The following is a 19238-nucleotide window of genomic DNA, read 5'->3' on the forward strand; positions in this document are numbered from 1 at the left end:
TTTTTTTGAGACAGGGTCTTGCTCTGTCTCCCAGGCTGGAGTGCAGTGGCTCACTGTGGCCTCACCCTCCCAGCTCAAGTGATTCTCCCACCTCAGCCTCCTGGGTGGCTGAGACTATAGGCACTTGCCACCACACCCGGCTAATTTTTATATTTATTTGTAGAGATGGAGTTTCATCATGTTGCCCAGGCTGGTCTCAACCTCTTGGGCTCAAGCGATCCTCCCGCCTTAGCCTCCCAAAGTGCTTGGGATTACAGGAGTGAGCCACTGTGCCAGCCCTGCCTAGCTTTCTTATCTTATGCAAGTTATCTGATCTCTCTAAGCTTGATTCCCCATCTGTACAATGGCAACACTATCCATCCTCACAGGGTTGCTATGGAAATAAAATGAAATAATGTATTCAAAGCACCTGGTGTGGTACCTGACTCTTAGGAAGCATCCAAGAAATGTGCTGATTGAATGAAAAGTAGAAACACTAGGATTTGGCCACTGAGTGAATCTGGGGAGTCAAGAGCCAATAAGTCAGGTTTTAAGATTGGGGAACCAGGACAATAGTCCTTAAGCTTCTTATGGGAACAGATTTTTGTCTCACTCTGCATAGAGATCAGCACTTAGGACAGGAATCAGGATAAGGGGACTTGGAAATGGCCAAACAGAAGACAGCAGAACTCTCCTGTGCTGCCGGAAAGTTTCTGGGAAGATCATCAACTAAATTGTTTGGAAATAAAAATTACAGAAGCTAATTGGCCAGAGTGAAGCTAACACGCAAATGAATCCTTGTTTCCTAGGCTCACATTGACTGATGTCCAAATAGGATGGAGAGATGGAAAAATCCAATCTGAGTTGCAAATCTTGCCAAAGAGACATTCACACAAAGCATCCAGAGTCATTTCTAATAAAAGTCATGGAATTTTCCAAGGAAATCAGCCTATGTGTCTCTACCTTCTTTTGCTCACTTTGTCTAAATAGCTCATGATGGTACCTGTCCAGAAGCCTCTCCATCCACTGAGGCCCAGTGAAATCTCTAGTCCTCTGTGAAGCTTTCCCAGGTCCTTCCAACCTTTCCTCCTCTCATCTCTGATCACTGTCCACATCCATTATCTGGTAACCAATCTTAGACTACCTTAGGGCAGCTCTTGGATTAACACCTTTTCTAGCAGTTTTCAACCAGTGACTTGCCTGCAACAGTGGTCTATAGAGAATCTAGATCTTAGGTTCCTGAACCTATTGTCACAATCACCTGGGAAGCTTTTCAAAAATGTATATTCTGGGGCCCCTATTTCTAGGGATCAATTCATTTGTAAAAGCTTCCCAGGTGTTTCTGATCAGCAAAGTTTGAGAACCTCTGGTCTGGACTTTGATTAGAAATGTCTCTGGACGAACTTTTCTTTCATTCAGACATGTATGCATGCAGCAGACGCTTACTGAGTGTATACTGTGTCCTGGTCCACCATTTTCACGACTACGATTTCACTTGCTATAATCCCCATGGCCACCCAGAAGCATGTTCCTATCACTAGACTTAATGTAGTGCCCTGCATATAGCTGGTCTCAATAATTAATTTATCCAATGAATACTATTTAATTTTTGGTACACTTATGCCTCATCTCTTCAGATCTACTCCGGGGGTAAAGACTGGGTTTTATATTTTTTTGTAGGCCAAACCGTCTATCTGCACGCTTTCCCCACATAGTTGGGACTCAATAAATGTTCCTTCATTTGGCTTTGATTTAAACCCATCTCAAGTCTTCTTTAATCTTTGTTTTTGATCTAAAAATAAGGCTATATGGAATAATGGGGGAAAAAGGTTTTGATGACTCTGAATTCTACCCGTCACTTATTAGCTGTGTGATCTTGAACAAGTTCCTCAAACTCTAAGCTTCTGATAATTTATTCTCACAACAAAAATAATAACTATGGCCAGACGCGGTGGCTCATGCCTATAATCCCAGCACTTTGGGAGATCAAGTGGGAAGGACTGCTTGAGCCCAGGAGTTCAAGACCAGCCTGGGCAACATGGCAAAATCCTGTCTCTATAAAAAGTTAAAAAATTAGCTGGATGTGGTGGTATGCAACTGCAGTCCCAGTTACTCAGGAGGCTGAGGTAGGAGAATTGCTGGGGCTTGGGAGCCAGAGGCTACAGTGAGCCAAGATTGCGCCACTGCACTTCAGCCTGGGTGACAGAGCGAGGCCTCGTCTCAAAAAGAAATAGTAACTATGGGCCGGGCGCAGTGGCGCATACCTGTAATCCCAGCACTTTGGGAGGCTGAGGCGGGCAGATTAGGAGGTCAGGAGATCGAGACCATCCTGGCTAACACGGTGAAACCCTGTCTCTACTAAAAAAAAATACAAAAAATTAGCTGGGCCTGGTGGTGGGCGCCTGTAGTCCCAGCTACTTGGGAGGCTGAAGCAGGAGAATGGCGTGAACCCGGAAGGCGGAGCTTGCAGTGAGCCGAGATCGCGCCACTGCACTCTAGTCGCCTGGGCAACAGAGCAAGACTCCATCTCAAAAAAAAAAAAAGAAATAGTAACTACTCATGAGATTGTTGATGGGGATTAAATAATGCATGTAAAGCACTCGATGGATAGAAGGTACTACAACCACAGGAGGCAACTATAATTATTTTAACCACATGCCCTCTCAAGTTCCTTATATGTAAAATGGATACTTCATAAGTGAAAATATTGCCTAGGGCCTGGTGTATTTTGAGTGCTTATAAAATGTTAGGAACGAATTAACAATGCTATGTCTCTCTTTCCTAGCCAAGGTCTCTCATTTTTCCTGGATTAAGCCCTTTGGCAAAACAGATTCTTTCCCAGCAGCCTTTTCAGGCCTCAGACACCCCTACCAAAGCCAGTGTCTACTGAATAGGCCCAGAGGAGCCCAGAGGGAATGGATGGAGCTTAGGTTGCAGCTGTCCTCTCCTGCTGGGACCCTGTTTCTGGTGAGCAGAGGACTGCTGCTCTGCCAGCTGTGTGACCCTTTCATCACCGGATATTTCAAGATACAGTCCAAGATAAGCACTTCTCTTGTGCTTCCTTTCAGACAAAGCTCTCTGAAGACTAAAAGCTCATTGGCCTGACCTTTGGTCTCTGGAGGAAGTGAGGAAATATCATCCAGCTCGTAGACAATGAAGACACCAAGCACTCGAGGGATGAGATTGAGCAACAAGGTGGCAGAGCTAGAGAAGAGGCCTGATAAGAGTGTTCCAGAACATTAATAATTGTGATAAAAATAATCTGTCTCTTGTGAGGGCCTTACAGTTTACAAGGCATCTTCACATATACTAGCCTGTTGATTCCTCAACACTCCTCACCTGAGACTGATGGGGCAACAGTCATCTCCGTTTTAGAGGAAGAAACTGAGTCCCAGAGTTGTATGATTTGCCCAAGGTCACAGAGGGTGAGAGGCAGAGCTGGCCTAGAACCGGGTCGGCTGACTTCGAGTCCAGGGTAATCGCGGATCGGAAAGAAGGAATGGGGACCCTTCTTCCACCGCCGTGAAAAACAAAATTGAGAGTAAGAGTAAAGTACACAAAGGGTGGAGGAGCACAAAGAAGCCCGGGGTTCAGGGAGGTGAGGCTGCAGGGTGAAGGTAGGGCTGTGGGGAACAAGGTGGGGCTGCGGGGCCTGGGTCCTGGGACGGGAGTTCAGTGGGGATTCCAGGGGCGCTGGCCGTTAAAAGTGCGAGGCGACCGTGGGAGGGTCAAGGGAGTGGGTGGCTACAGGTGTCTGAACAGGAGACGTAAAGGACGAAGATTAATGTGCAATTCCTACGATAGAGAGACGCCGAGGCCCCAAACCGGGCCAGAATACGAAAGTCTGCAGGGAGCTCAATTGAGATATAGGTGTTTTCTCCAATCAAACTTACCCAGTCAAGCAGATTCCTCAGAAGCAGCCCCAGACGTTTAACTCGACGGAAATGAGAAACGGCCCAGGAACCCGTGGCCCTTTGGTCATTGTAGTTTCCAGGGCTCAAAATGGACCCTTGGAAGCACTTCCCGTTCCTCAATCTAGAACTACAACTCCCGATGTGCAGTGCGCGAGATAGCGCATTACAACCCTAAGACTACAACTCCCAGAGTTCTACGCGACCTCCCAGCCCCGCGTGGTCGTGAGAAACCGCCCAAGGCCCGGGATGCGGTGTGATTCCTCCCCCTGGTGGCCTTAAGTGGAGCCGCCGCGATTTCTGCTCTCGAGCGGAGGGTTTTGCTTGTAGTTCCGTGCGTAACCCTCCGCCTCACCCTCCTCAAATAGTCCTCAGGCGTGCCTGGAAATGGCCCCCGCTTCGCTTTATTCTCGAGGAGCTCGGAGTTTGTTTTGTGTCTTCTGCACACTTTGTTTCCTGTAAGAATAACAGACTGATCATTCAAATTAAGGGGACATTCCCTACCAGCCTGCACCTGTTGACACCTGTGATTTTCTATTGTCCTCAAAAGACTCCCTGGCAGAGAAAGGGGAGGAACCCGAGTAATCTGTGCGCATCCACCCCACATTACGGTCTTATGCTGGTTCTTAGCGACACTGAGGGACAAGATACCGCCCCTAGCCTCAACAGAATCACAGTCTAGCAGAGAATTCAGACAAATGAATAGTGACAGCACAGAGCCGTGATCTCATGGGGAGACACAGCAAGCGTGGGAGCCTTGAAAAGGGGCCTCTGGCCAGGCTTGGGAGAAAGGGGCGGTATCCGCACGGCTTCTTACAGGGAGTGATGTTTGTTAACATTGAGACCGGATATAAGGAAAGAACGTAGCCAGGAGCACAGAGACTGTGAAGGACGTTTCAGAGTATGGCATTAAGTTCAGTGCTGGCTGCAGCTGAGTGTGAGGGAGGGAAGGAGATTATTTTCGGGGGAGTGGGGGTTAGGCAGAGCCCATCCTCAGGAGTCCTGTAAACTTCCATAGGAAATGTGGATCGTTCAGGCAGCTCAAAAACGTTCAACGGCCCTCTACTACCTATGAAGTGAAGTCCCAACTGCTTAGCCTGACATTCAAGGTCTTCTCCAACCTCCACGCCCCCACGCCCCACCCCCCACCCTTCAGCGCCCCTCCTCTGGGAGCTTTGTTCATGCCTCCAAAGTTTCCGCCGACATCTGTGTGTGCCTCGCACATGTTAGTTGACTCACACTGCCTTGGTTATCTCCTGGATTAGAGGTCTTAACTCTCGACACATTGTGAGCTCTTTGAGGTCAAGTACTGAGTCCTGCAGTCGCCCCCTCCACCCACTCTTGCAGCCCACATCCCCCCCGAATCACCAGGGTCCAGTGTCCCTGCTTTAGGCTCTCCTCTCCTGCCGACATACTGTTGTCACCCCCATCCTTCCAGGAGCCAAGATAAAGTCATCAGGAGAGAGTGCTGGCAGACCTGCACTGTGGTAATTAAGCCTCGGATCTCATTACATCTGTGGCTGATGGCGGCGGCCACAGAACCTGAAAAGCTTAGTGCAGATCAGAGAGCGGCTCCCTTTGGCCCATTAATCCGTGCTGTGCAGCTGGCCAGAACACTTAGGACAAGCCAGAGGTCCTGGTCATGAGAGGGACAGAAGGAGGTCATTTCTTTCAGTCTCCTACTCCCAGACCAGGCCATGCTGGAGCCATTTGCTGGCCAGCCGCGTTTAAAATTTCCCAGGGATGGGCATGTCACCACCTCCTTTACCTCCTTTGTCACAGGAAGATCTTCCTTGGGCACAATCAGACTCTTCCCTGTTGCAAAATAAAACAGTTGAGTTTAACTACACTTCCTTCCAATCCAGTCTTTTCTAGGATAAACAACCCAAATGCCTTTACCTTTTTAAGCAAATGGTTGATTTTCCAGTATTTTCATCATAGAACTCATCCTCCAACAGCCCAAAGTTCCCTTCAAATCTGCTGTCAGCTACCATCCCAACTCTGGCCTTTACTTTGTTGCTAAATTGCTTCAAGTTGGTATTTGGGTGACCAGCTTTGGATTTCTTTTTTTTTTTTGGGGGGGCGGGGGAGGGGGACAGAGTCTCCCTCTGTGGCCCAGTGGCGGGATCTCAGCTCACCACAGCCTCTGCCTCCTGGGTTCAAGCAGTTCTCCTATCTCAGCCTCCCTAGTAGCTGGGATTACAGGCACATTACCACGCCTGGCTAATTTTTATATTTTTAGTAGAGATGGGTTTTCACCATGTTGGCCAGGCTGATCTTGAACTCCTGGCCTCAAGTAATCTGCCCACCTTGGCCTTCCAAAGTGCTGGGATTACAGGTGTGAGCCACCACGCACCACCAGTGGACAAAACTTTTAAAATAAAGGTAGAATAGGTATACAATAAAGTATGTAATGTGCACTAATCTTAAGTATACAGCTTAACTTTTTAAAAACATTTGCTATAACTACCATTTACTTCAAAATGTAGAACATTTCCAATATCCTGAAAGGTTGGCTTCTCAGTTTGTAATCAATCACCCCCACCCATCCTCCAGAAGGAACAACTACTTTCCTTCTCTTATCATCAACTAGTTTTGAGAAGCAACATTTTTTAACTTTGACAATAACATTTTATGCTCACTGATAGGTGATACTTGTGTTGATGCCATTCCAGTCAAAGACCACCGGAAACACACCTGTATTAAACAAGTTGTAGTAATTATTCATTGCAGCAAGGGAGAATGCAGGCAATGGGGAAATAAGGGCACAGGGGGTGCATCTCAGTAGGAAGGTGGAAGAAAGAACTTACAGAATTTGGGCTTTTGTTAGATAATCTGGGGAGAGTTTAAGGAAGCAGGGCTTGGCTTTGGATTGGATGCTGTCAAGAGCAAGGGTAATTCTATGACTGAGGGTCTTGATAAAATGTATCTAGAGGGAGGGGAGGCTAGACCAAGGCTAAAGCTGTCATAGGTAAGAAGCAGCAGTCTCTCATTTTAGATGGGGGATGGTTGGTCTTTTTCATGGTTTGGATAATATCCATTTTTTGTTTGTGTTCAGACATGATGACAGAGTGGTCTTGTTTGTGTTTGGATTCATCACAGTCACAGAGTGGCCTTGTCTGCTGTTGATGTTTTATGAAGCTGTTTATGTTCAACAGGACAAGGCCAAGGCCTGGCTGTGAGTGTCAGGCTGGCCTCTGGACTTTGGGAGCTGCTTTCCTCTTCCTTACATCCCAACATATGGTGACGTCTCTTCTGGGCTGCATGCTTGGCATGTAGAAATGATTTGTGTTGGCCGGGTGCAGTGGCTCACACCTGTAACCCCAGCACTTTGGGGGGCCGAGGCAGGCAGATCATGAGGTCAGGAAATCAAGACCATCCTGGACAACATGGTGAAATCCCATCTCTACCAAAAATACAAAAATTAGCTGGGTGTGGTGGCACGCACCTGTAATCCCAGGAGGCTGAGGCAAAAGAATCACTTGAACCTGCGAGGCAGAGATTGCAATGAGCTGAAATCTTGCCACTGCACTCCAGCCTGGCAACAGAGTGAGGCTCCATCTCAAAAAAAAAAAAAAAAGGAAAAAGAAAAAAGAAAAAGAAATGATTTGTCTTTGTGTCCTTGGGGTCTTCCTAGTTAGTGGGGAAAATGGACAAGAAAACAAATAGACACCATTATCAAGCACTCTAGTGAAGGGAATTAAGGGTCTGGTCTCTGGAGACAGGCTACTGAATTTAAATCCCAGCTCTACCACTTACTAACTGTGAGAACTTGGGCAATGACTATTCTCTAAGTCTCAGTTTCCTCATCTGTAAATTGGAATGACAATAGTATTTATATTATGGAATTGTTTCAAGAGTTCAATGAGCTAAACATGGATCGCTGGTTACTTAAGCAGCTTGGACTTGGGAGGGGGCCGAGATGGATCCAGGTTTTGGGGCTTGAAACTTACACAGTTTTGGGGGGCTCTCTTTAAGAAAAAGAATTTTAGGCCGGGCACGGTGGCTCATGCCTGTAATCCCAGCACTTTGGGAGGCCAAGGCGGGTGGATCACCTAGGGTTAGGAGTTCAAGACCAACCTGACCAACATGATGAAACCCCATCTCTACTAAATACACAAAAATTAGCTGGGTGTGGAGGCACGTGCTTGCAGTCCCAGCTACTAGGGAGGTGGAGCTGCAGTGAGCCAAGATCACGCCACTGCACTCCAGCCTGGGCAACAGAGTAAGATCCACCAAAAAAAAAAGAAAGAAAAAGAATTTAAAAATATATTTTTCAAAATTTGCAAAATGTATGACCTGGGAACACATTGCTAGATCTCTGTCCAGGGCCTGAGAAGAGGTTCTGGAGCTAAAACTTCATTAGTTTCTCAATAATTCTGACTGTGGGAAGAGACAAAGAAGCAAAATTATACAATAGCTTTATTCTTTTCAAATCACTGTCTTCAGACAAGCGCTCCCAAAATGTCCTTGCCCTTAGCTGAAAACTGCTCCAGTACTCTTAGCTCTTTCTTTTTTTTTTTGAGATGGAGTCTTGCTCTGTCGCCCAGGCTGGAGTGCAGTGGCACAATCTCGGCTCACTGCAAGCTCTGCCTCCCGGGTTCACGCCATTCTCCTGCCTCAGCCTCCCAAGTAGCTGGGACTACAGGCGCCCACCACCACGCCCGGCTAATTTTTTTTTTTTTTTTTTTTTTTTTGACGGAGTCTGCTCTGTCGCCCAGCTGGAGTGCAGTGGCGCATCTCGGCTCACTGCAAGCTCCGCCTCCCGGGTTCACGCCATTCTCCTGCCTCAGCCTCCAAGTAGCTGGACTACAGGCGCCCCACGCCGGCTAATTTTTTGTATTTTTAGTAGAGACGGGTTTTGTTCATTCCTGACCTGTCCCCCCTCCCTCCAATCTGGTTACAGGCTTGAGCACCGGGGCTATTTTTTTTTAGTAGAGGGGTTTCACTGTGTTAGCCAGGATGGTCTCGATCTCCTGACCTCGTGATCCGCCCGCCTCGGCCTCCCAAAGTGCTGGGATTACAGGCGTGAGCCACTGCGCCCGGCCAAGCTCTTTCTTGTATTATAGCCTACAAGTCAGTGGGCAATGCTCTAGTGATGGAGAAACTGACTTAGGTCTGGTTCTGTATATAGCTACACCTAGTCTTTATCAGCATTGGGACCCAGGTGGAGTTCAAATGAATCCTTTTTAACATCTTGTTAACAAGATGTGCTTAACAAAGCTCAAGAACAGGAATTGTCCTTCCTTACTTTGCTACTGTAATCATTCTGCCATTCAAAAAATATGTATTGAGGCCAGGTGCGGTGGTTCATGCCTGTAATCCCAGCACTTTGGGAGGCCGAGGTGGGCAGATCACTTGAGGTCAGGATTTCAAGGCCAGCCTGGCCAACATGGCGAAACCCCGTCTCTACTAAAAACACAAAAATTAGCCCGGCACGGTGGTGGGCACCTGTAATCCCAGCTACTAGGGAGGTTAAGGCAGGAGAATTGCTTGAACCTGGGAGGCGGAGGTTGCAGTAAGCCGAGGTCGCGTCACTGCACTCCAGCCTGGGCGACAGAGTGAGACCCTGTCTCAAAAAAAAAAAAAAAAAGTATTGAGCACTTAGTATGTCCCAGGCATTATGCTTGGCGCTGCATGTAAAGCAGTGAATAAGAGGGACCAATTCCCTGCTCACACCGTGCTTTCATTCTAGTGAGGAGAGACAGATTTAAACAAACACAGGTGGAGCGTGGTGGTTCACGCCTGTAATCCCAGCACTTCGAGAAGCTGAGGCAGGTGGATCACTTGAGGCCTGGAGTTTGAGACTGACCTGGGGCAACACAGTGAGACCCTGCCTTATAAAAAATTAAAAAATAAAATAGCTGGGCGTCGTAGTGCATGCCTGTAGTCCTAATTACTACAAAGCTGAAGTGGGAGGACAATTTGAGCCTAGGAGTTTGAAGCTGCAGTGAGCTACGATTGCGACACTGCATTGCAGGCTGGGTGACAGTGAGACCTTGTCTCTAAAACAAAAACAAAAACAAAACTCCAAACAAACACATAACCAAGATAATTATATACTATGTTAAATGCTCCACAGGAAGTAGATACTGCTTTGGTGGAGAAGGAAGGGAGTGAGCTAATCTCAATAGGGTGGGAGGGAAGGATTCTCTGAGGAGCTGGCATCTGAGCTGAGCCCAAGCATACCTACCATTTATTGATTATCTCCTATGTGTCAGCCTTGTCATTAGGTAGCTTTCAAATACTTTACATTTAATCTTCCTGTGAAGTATGTCATATCTTTTCCATTTTTCAGACAAGAAAACAGAGGCTCAAAGAGGTAACAGCAGACAGTGTTGACACCTGCCTCATAGCCCCTCATCCCTTCTCTGAGTTCCCTCGCCAGTTTGGTAGTTTTCAGCACGCTCAGGGCTCCACCACACAAGAGCCTGTTTCTCTTGGCTTCCTCGCCTGAGAGCTTTCTTAGGCATCTACGAACCAGCAGGAACAGGCGTGTTATGTACCCCAAGGGCAACCTTCAACCATCAAGAGAGTTGGTGCCTAAATGCCCAACCTCCTAATCTTCACATAGGAGAGTCTTTCTTTCTTTCTCTCTCTTTTCTTTCTTTCTTTCTTTCTTTCTTTCTTTCTTTCTTTCTTTCTTTTTTCTTTCTTTCTTTCTCTCTCCCTCCCTCCCTTCCTTCCTTTCTCTCTCTCTCTTTCTTTCTTCTTTCTTTCTCTCTCTCTTTCCCTTCCCCTTCCTCCCCTCCCCTCCCTCCCCTCCCTCCCCTCCCTCCCCTCCCTCCCTCCCCTCCCTCCCCTCCCCTCCCTCCCTCCCTCCCCTCCCCTCCCTTCCCCACCCTTCCCTTCTCTTTAAATTAAGAAACAGGGTCTGGCTCTGTCACCCAGGCTGGAGTGCATTGGCACAAATACTGCTCACTGCAGCCTCAAACTCCTGGGCTCAAGCGATCTCCCCATCAAATAGGATGATTTCACACTGTCTGTCAGAAAGTCTCCAGCAGAACTGCGCCCAGGTGCTCCTGGCAGCAACCCGCACATTCACGCACCCTTTATTACCTTTTCTCTTCCCGGTCTTACTTTCTCCATGCCCTACTTCTGCTTCCTGAAATTACCTCCGCAATTTAGTTCCAGCACCTGAGTCTCAGGATCTGCTGATGGGAGAACTCAAGCTAAGACTAAGTGACTTGCCCAAGGCCACCCAACCTGTGGCAGAACTGAAATGTGCAGCCAGGTCTGCCTGGATCACATTCCACAGTCCTCACTGCTGCACCCCATGACAGCAAGCCTGAGATGGAGCTAAGCCTTTTATTTATCATATATATATATATATATATATATATATATATATATATGTATATGTGTGTGTGTGTGTGTGTGTGTATATGGAAAAACTATATATATATAGTTTTTTCTTTCCAACTTTTAAGTTTAATGGGTACATTTGGAGCCTAAGCTTTTTAGTCTGGTTCAAGGCCCTTCACATCCTGACCCTAGCTGATCTTTTTTGACTTATCTCCCACCTCCTCATTCTTGGTCACCCCTTGCTCCAGGGACAGCAAACTGCTTGGGAACATAACGTTCTCCAACCCTGCCATGCCCTGTCACCCCTGCATATCTTTGCAAATGCTGTCTTCTCTGCCAAAATATGGGTTGAATCTGTGTGGTCCAGACAATAACCACCCTGGCCCCACTCCACCCCAAGAATGCCAAATGCCAGTGTCCAGCCCTGGGAAGGAACATGTTTGTGCCAAGTGCTTGGTACACCTGAGCTCATTCAGTTGGCACAATGATTCTGAGAGGTCAGTAGCTCCACCCCCAGTTTGCAGGTTCGGAAACCAAGGTTCGCAGAGGCCAGGTGACTCACCCAAGGTCTTACAAGTAATGGCTGGCAAAACCAGGATTGAACTCAGACTTCCCTGTTCTGCTACCATACCTTGATGCCTGGCTGGAGGGAAGGGATGGGAAGGGTTCTCTGACGCTGCTCTCACATTCGCTGTCTGCCAAGCCTAAGTGTAGAGATGGGGGGCATCCGCCAAGGCAGCTGCCAGAGCCCTAGTGGAGGAGAAGGGACTACGGAGCCCAGAAGGAGGCCAGGCTGAGGGGGCTTTCTGCAGGGAAAGGAGCTGGTCATCCTGCTCACGCCCACCTGGGAGGGGAAGCATTACCCTTTCTGCTTTCTGGCTCCTTCCAGGCCTTTGCGAGTTTACTTGGCCTCAACAACGTCCTGCTTCCCAGAATCTCTCATCAAAAATGATTCTTGGAAACTGGGCCGGTTCAGGGATGCCTAGAGGCCAAGGCAGGCCTGAATTCCTGCCCTTAATGTTCTCTTCCTGGCTCCCAGCATTGTTATCATCAAGCCTATCAAATGCCTGGTAAAGGCTTGCCAGCCTGCAGAACATGAGCTGATTTGGTGAGCACCAAGTTCTCAGTAGTTTTGGAGAAACTGGATGGGGTTGGAATGGGAGTGGGGGTGGAAACCTTGCCAGCAATATCGTGCCAATCTCTGCTTAAAATTTCTAGGGATATTGCTTAGCCTGACATAGCACTGGTTTTGGGTACAGGGGCAGGGCAGAGAGGTTGGCCACAGATGGGGTGCAGCATGTGTAGTAGGGTAGGGCGTTCTTAGGTCTCCAGGGGAGTGTTTTCCTTCCATGATCAGATCCCATTGTAGGCGGCAATGCCTGCTGCGAGCCTAAGAAAATTATATAAACATGGCAGGTAAAGTGGGGTCGGGACCCAGGGTGGGGGCAGGAGGGGTGAGGGGCAGTGGGCGAGGCTGGAGGGGAGGGAGGTATAGAGAGGCCTCTGCTGCAATAACTGTGAGCCCTGGCCAGTGATGAAGTCACCATTGTGCAGTCTGAGTTCTGGGAACCAGGTGATGGAGTGTGTTCTAAGAATGGACTGAGGGCCGGGTGCAGTGGCTCATGCCTGTAATCCCAGCACTTTGGGAGGCTGAGGCGGGCAGATCACCTGAGGTCAGGAGTTGGAGACCAGCCTGGCCAACGTGCTGAAACCCCATCTCTACTAACAATACAAAAAAATTAGTCGGGCAGGGCCGGGCACGGTGGCTCACGCTTGTAATCCCAGCACTTTGGGAGGCCGAGGCGGGCGGATCACGAGGTCAGGAGATCGAGACCACGGTGAAACCCCGTCTCTACTAAAAATACAAAAAAATTAGCCGGGCGTGGTGGCGGGCGCCTGTAGTCCCAGCTACTTGGAGAGGCTGAGGCAGGAGAATGGCGTGAACCCGGGAGGCGGAGCTTGCAGTGAGCTGAGATTGTGCCACTGCACTCCGGCCTGGGTGAAAAAGCAAGACTCCGTCTCAAAAAAAAAAAAAAAAAAAAAAAAAAAATTAGTCGGGCAGGTTGGCACCTACCTGTAATCCCAGCTACTGGGGAGGCTGAGGCAGGAGAAATCGCTTCAACCCGGGAGGCAGAGGTTGCAGTGAGCCGAGATCGCGCCATTGCACTCTAGCCTGGGCGACAGAGTGAGACTCTGTCTCAAAAATAGATAAATAAATAATAATAAAAAGAACGAACTGAGGCCAGGCAAAATAAGATAAGATAAAATAAAATCCCTCTGGGATTGCTTGCAGCCTCCACAACAGAAGTTGCAGGCCTTATAGAAGCCCTTCAAGATCTGGATCAATTTCCCTCAGCCAGGCAGATTCACACCCCCTTCACATCCAACATGACCAGCCGGTCCCTCGACACACATGCGCTCAGCCACCTCCATGCATTTCATACCCAACGTGACCAGCTGGTCCCTTGACACGTGCGCTCAGCCACCTCCATGCATTTCACACCCAACGCGACCAGCCAGTCCCTAGACACATTTCACACCTAACGTGATCAGCCGGTCCCTAGACACCCGTGCGCTCAGCCCCTTTCGTGCATTTTTTTGTGCTGCCCTTCTCCTGTCTGCGTCCTGTCTCGTCCTTCAAACCCAGTGAGATGTCACTTTCTCTGGGATGTCCTCCTTGGCTGATTGCTCTGTGCTCCCAGGTGCTTCTCTAACACTTGTTGGCATCCCCAGGACAGTACATATAACCCTGCGATGAAGTGACCAGGGTGCAGGTCTGCCTCCGCATGTGACCGTGGGCTCCTGGAGGGCGAGGGTACCTCCTTATTCATTTCTGTGGGCCTAGCACAGCACCTGGCATGGTGGGTATTGGTTAAAAGATGAGGGGCCAGCCCAGATAACATGGCAACACTATGTTTCTACGGAAAATTTTTTTTCGAAACAGAGTCTCACTCTGTTGTCCAGACTGGAGTGCAATGGCCTCCTGGGTTCAAGTGATTCTCCTGCCTCAGCCTCTTGAGTAGCTGGGACTACAGGCATGCACCACCACACCACAGCGGGATAATTTTTGTATTTTTAGTGGAGACAGGGTTTCACCATGTTGGCCAGGCTGGTCTCAAACTTCTGACCTCAAGTGATCCGCCCACCTCAGCCTCCCAAGCGCTGGGATTACAGGCGTGAGCCACAAAGCCTGGCTCTACGAAACTGAAAAAAAAAAAAATTAGCCAGGTGTGGTGGTGCGCGCCTGTAGTCCCAGCTACTCGGGAAGCTGAGGTGGGAGGATCGCTTGAGCCCAGAAGGTAGAGGCTGCCGTGAGCCATGATTGCTCCACTGCACTCCAGCCTTAGTGACAGAGCAAAAGTCTGCCTCAAAAACAACAACAACACAACAACAAAAGAATGAGGGGCTGAGTAAGAGGCATAAATGCCTTCAAGGTTCAACCAAGTCAATTAAATTGGCCTAAGACAATAGGGAGCAGGAGGGACAAACTGGACAGTGAATGACTTGTGTGAAGGGATTCAAACTCAATGAAAGAAAACTGGGGAGAGGGTGGCAGCGTGTGCCTCTAATCCTGGCTACTCAGGAGGCTGAGGTGGGAGGATCGCTTCAGCCCAGGAGGTCAAGGATGAGTGAGCTATGATCACACCTATGAATAGCTATGGTACTCCAGCCTGGGCAACAGAGTGAGACCCAGCCTCTACATTAAAAAATAATGGGGCTGAGAGCAGTGGCTCACGCCTGTAATCCCAGCACTCTGGGAGGCCAAGGTGAGCAGATCACCTGAAGTCAGGAGTTCAAGACCACCCTGACCAACATTGCAAAACTCCATCTCTACTAAAAATACAAAAATTAGCTGGGTGTGGTGGCGAGCGCCTGTTGTCCCAGCTACTCGGGAGGCGGAGGTTGCAGTGAGCCAAGATTGTGCCACTGCACTCCAGCCTGGGCAACAGAGTGAGATTCTGTCTCAATAATAATAATAATAATAATAAAATAAAATAAAAATGTCGGCCACATGTGGCTGGCTTACACCTGTAATCCCAGCACTTTGGGAGGCCAAGGCAGGTGGGTCACCTAAGGTCAGGAGTTCGAGACCAGCCTGGCCAACATGATGATACCCCATCTCTACTAAAAATACAAAATTGTCTGAGTGTCGTGGCGCATGCCTGTAATCCCAGCTACTTGGGAGGCTGAGGCAGGAGAATCGCTTGAACCCAGGAGGTAGAGGCTGCAGTGAGCCAAGATCGTGCCTCTGCACCCCAGCCTGGGCGACAAAAGCGAAACTCCGTCTCAAAATAAATAAATAAAAAGTCATCAGGCTCCTGCTCTTAGGGTCCTATAGTCAAGATATTATTTTTTTAAAAAAAGAGAAAGAAAATTGGTGGCTGAAACGTAGTCTCTGATAAAACAACAATATGCTAGTATTTACTGTATGCTTACTCTGCTAAGAAATACAGCTCAGTTGTTCCAAGCGTGGACTCTGGAAACAGGCTGCCGGGTTTGAGTCCCGGCTTTCCTGCCTGTTAGCTGTGACACTTTGGTCTTGTCATTTAACCTCTCTGAGCCTCAGTTTCCTCATCTGCAAAATAGAAAGTGTAACAATGTCTACCTTAGAGGGTTGTGAGGATTCAAAGAGTGAATAGTAACAGAAAGCACATAAAGTAGTGTCTGGCCCATGGAAAACCTCCAGGAAGTGTTGGCTGTTATTGTTCCCTGATGGTGAGTGTTCGTGGAAGGCCTGGCTGAGAAGGTGACCATAAACTGAGCCCTGGACATGGGAAAGGAGCCGCCCCTGCTGAGCTCTGGGTGAAGATGTTCCAGGCAGAGGGAACAGCAGAGGAAGGCCCCTGAGGCTCTGCTGGGTGTGAGGGCAGGAAGAAGGTAGTGGGGCTGGAGCCCCGAGCAAGAGAGAGCAGAGGCGAGGGCCTGGAGGGCAGGGAGGGGCCAGCGCTTGGCGGGCCTTCTAGGCCATGGAAAGAAGTCTAGATTTTATTCTAAGTATGATGGAAGGCATGATTATTATTATTATTATTATGGCTTATTATTGTTTAGGTATGGTGAGGCCAGGAGATCAGGAGATGACTACCATCGAAAAGAAGTTTGTGGCCAGGCGCAGTGGCTCGCACCTATAATCCCAGCACTTTGGGAGGCCGAGGTGGGCGGATCATGAGGTCAAGAGATTGAGACCATCCTGGCCAACATGGTGAAACTCCGTCTCTACTAAAAATACAAAAATTAGCTGGCGTGGTGGTGGGCGCCTGTAATCCTAGCTATTCGGGAGGCTGAGGTAGGAGAATTACTTGAACCTGGGAGGCGGAGGTTGCAGTGAGCCGAGATGACACCGCTGCACTCCAGCCTGGGTGAGACAGAGCCAGACTCTGTCTCAAAAAAAAAAAAAAAAAGAAAGAAAGAAATAAAGAAGTTTGTTACACTCACAGATCCCAAAGGGGGCATGCTGTGCCATGGGAGACACATGAGGAAACACCAGGGTCTGTCAGGTGGCAGAGGGGAAAAAGGGTGGGCAAGAGCCCTTAGCGTGGTTTTGATACCAACCACAGGTTCTTGGGCTGCCAATGCAACAGAAATTGACATGAGGCCAAAAGAGTTTAACCAGACAAGGCTTCGTTGGAGCTTATGCCTCAGAACAAGGGAGGCAGCACAAGAGAGCGAGAGAATAATTCCCTGGCTGACTCTCTGAAAAGAGCTGGCTGGGATTCTTTATTAGGCAAAGCCATAGGAAATGATAGGGGGGTAGGTTATGCAGGCTGAGCTGGGCAAAGCATGTGCGAGGTAGGAGATGCAGGTCAGCACATTTGGTTGGATAGTTTTCTTGAGTAATGGGCCACCTGGTGGTGGTCTGGCCAGCAGCAACAAGCCTGTAAATCAGCTATTCTGCAACAATATAGAATGGTGACTTTCTTTTTTTTTTTTTTTTCGAGACGGAGTCTCACTCTGTCGCCCCAGGCTGGAGTGCCGTGGTGTGATCTCGGCTCACTGCAAGCTCCGCCTCCCAGGTTCACACCATTCTCCTGCCTCAGCCTCCCGCGTAGCTGGGACTATAGGCGCCCGCCACCACGCCCGGCTAATTTTTTGTATTTTTTTAGTAGAGACGGGGTTTCACCGTGTTAGCCAGGATGGTCTCGATCCCCTGACCTTGTGATCTGCCCGCCTCGGCCCCCCAAAGTGCTGGGATTACAGGCATGAGCCACCGCGCCCGGCCGAATGGTGACTCTCTTTGTTTGGCTAAAGCCTCGGCGTTAGCGGGTATGGTGTCAGCGAGGTAATGGTGTGGGTTTTATGATCAGTGAGAATGTGTGAAAGAATGCTCTCGTGGGGGTGAGCTGAAGCCAAACCCCATTCCAACTCTGTCTAGTTTCCTTGGAAAGGAACGGGCAAGGCAGGGTAAGCAGGCTTAGCATTTTCTAGTTTGAACACTGTCAGCTCAGGGGATGGGGCTTTCCCTAGTAGTCTAGTACCTGGCTCTGGGGTGATGAAGGCAGGAGAATCGTGGCCCTGAGTGTGAGAGCCCAGTAGAGGAGGTGGCATGGAGTGTGGGCTCTTGATTGGTTGGTTTGCACTTGAAAGGCATATTCAAAGGCCCTTCGCTCGCTCTCTCTAGGAACTGGCTAGCTCTGGGAGGGGCAGTCTTTCCAGGGCAGGCCCCAGTGAGACAGAGCATTAAAATACAGGCAATAAAAAGACATGGTTAATACAGTGTCAAAGCCAAGGAGAGAGTGGGCTTATATTTTACCAAGATCCTCTGGCTGGAGGAGAAAGTACTTTAGTGAGACGAGAGGAAAGCAGAGACCAGAGGCCAGTGCAATGATCCCGGTGGCAAGGCGGTTAGCTTAGGTGAGAGCAGGGGAGGTGGAGGGAGGCTGGTTTCAGGGTTTGTTTGGAGATGAGGCTGATGACCATCCAACAAGGAGCCTTTCAGATTACAAGAAGCAACTTGAGGCTCATTCTATTCTTATTTCTGAGATTTACATTTATGCTTCCTCCCCTAGTTATGAACTGTACTATCTTACTCTTCTTTTTTTTTTTTTTTTTTTTAGCTCTGTCACCCATGCTGGAGTGCAAGGGTACAATCACAGCTCACTGCAGCCTCAACTTCCCTGGCTCAAGTGATCCTGCCACCTCAGCCTCCCAGGTAGCTGGGACCACAGCTACGTGCCACCATGCCAGCCTAGGTTTTTTTTTTTTTCTTTTTAAGAAGTGGGGGGGTCTCGCAGCCAGGCGCGGTGGCTCACGCCTGTAATCCCAACACTTTGGGAGGCCGAGGTGGGTGGATGACCTAGGGTCAGGAGTTCAAGACCAGCCTCAACATGGAGAAACCCCACCTCTACTAAAAATACAAAATTAGCCTGGCGTGGTGGTGCATGCCTGTAATCCCAGCTACTCGGGAGGCTGAGGCAGGAGAATTCCTTGAACCTGGGAGGCAGAGGTTGTGGTGAGCCGAGATCACACCACTGCACTCTAGCCTTGGCAACAAGAGAGAAACTCCGTCTAAAAAAAAAAAAAAGAGAAAAAGAAATGGGGGGTCTCACTATGTTGCCCCGGTTGGTCTTGAACTCCTGGGCTCAAATGACTATCTCACTTTTCTGATGCTCATGGCTTATTAAAGCAATTTAAGGAAATGACACCTCCAGGATTAGAGGTAAACATCCAACATAGTGTACAGTATACAGTAGGTACTGAACAAATCCACTGCTTTTTCTTCCATAAGGGAAAGTAGACCGTGGTTCAAGTATGGGCTTTACCCCACACTGGTTGGGTGACCCTAGACAAGTGATTTCTTTCTTTCTTTTGAGATGGAGTCTCACTCTTGTCGCCCAGGCTGGAATGCAGTGGCGTGATCTTCGCTCACTGCAACCTCCGCCTCCTGGGTTCAAGCGATTCTCCTGCCTCCGCCTCCTAAGTAGCCAGGATTACAGGTGCCCGCCACCACGCCCGGTTAATTCTTTTTTGTATTTTTAGTAGAGACGGGGTTTCACCATGTTAGCCAGGCTGGTCTCGAACTCCTGACCTCGTGATTCACCCGCCTTG

The 19238-nt window shown here is 48.9% G+C and overlaps 1 protein-coding gene and 1 non-coding gene across 2 annotated transcripts in view; one reads left to right on the forward strand and one right to left on the reverse strand.

Moving 5' to 3' along the window:
- The window catches only part of PAFAH2 (platelet activating factor acetylhydrolase 2), a 36166-nt gene extending 32148 nt beyond the window's left edge, over positions 1 to 4018 (reverse strand). The window contains exon 1 of the mRNA XM_003271637.3: positions 3873 to 4018. The gene's annotated coding sequence lies outside the window, so the exon portion shown is untranslated. The remainder of the gene's footprint in view (positions 1 to 3872) is intronic.
- An 8702-nt stretch (positions 4019 to 12720) lies between these two features.
- LOC115833111 lies at positions 12721 to 12803 on the forward strand. Its single transcript, XR_004028552.1, has one exon.
- Positions 12804 to 19238: the final 6435 nt, after the last annotated feature.

This window comes from Nomascus leucogenys, chromosome 24, assembly GCF_006542625.1.
Source record: "Nomascus leucogenys isolate Asia chromosome 24, Asia_NLE_v1, whole genome shotgun sequence".
In the NCBI taxonomy this organism is placed as follows: Eukaryota; Metazoa; Chordata; class Mammalia; order Primates; family Hylobatidae; genus Nomascus; species Nomascus leucogenys.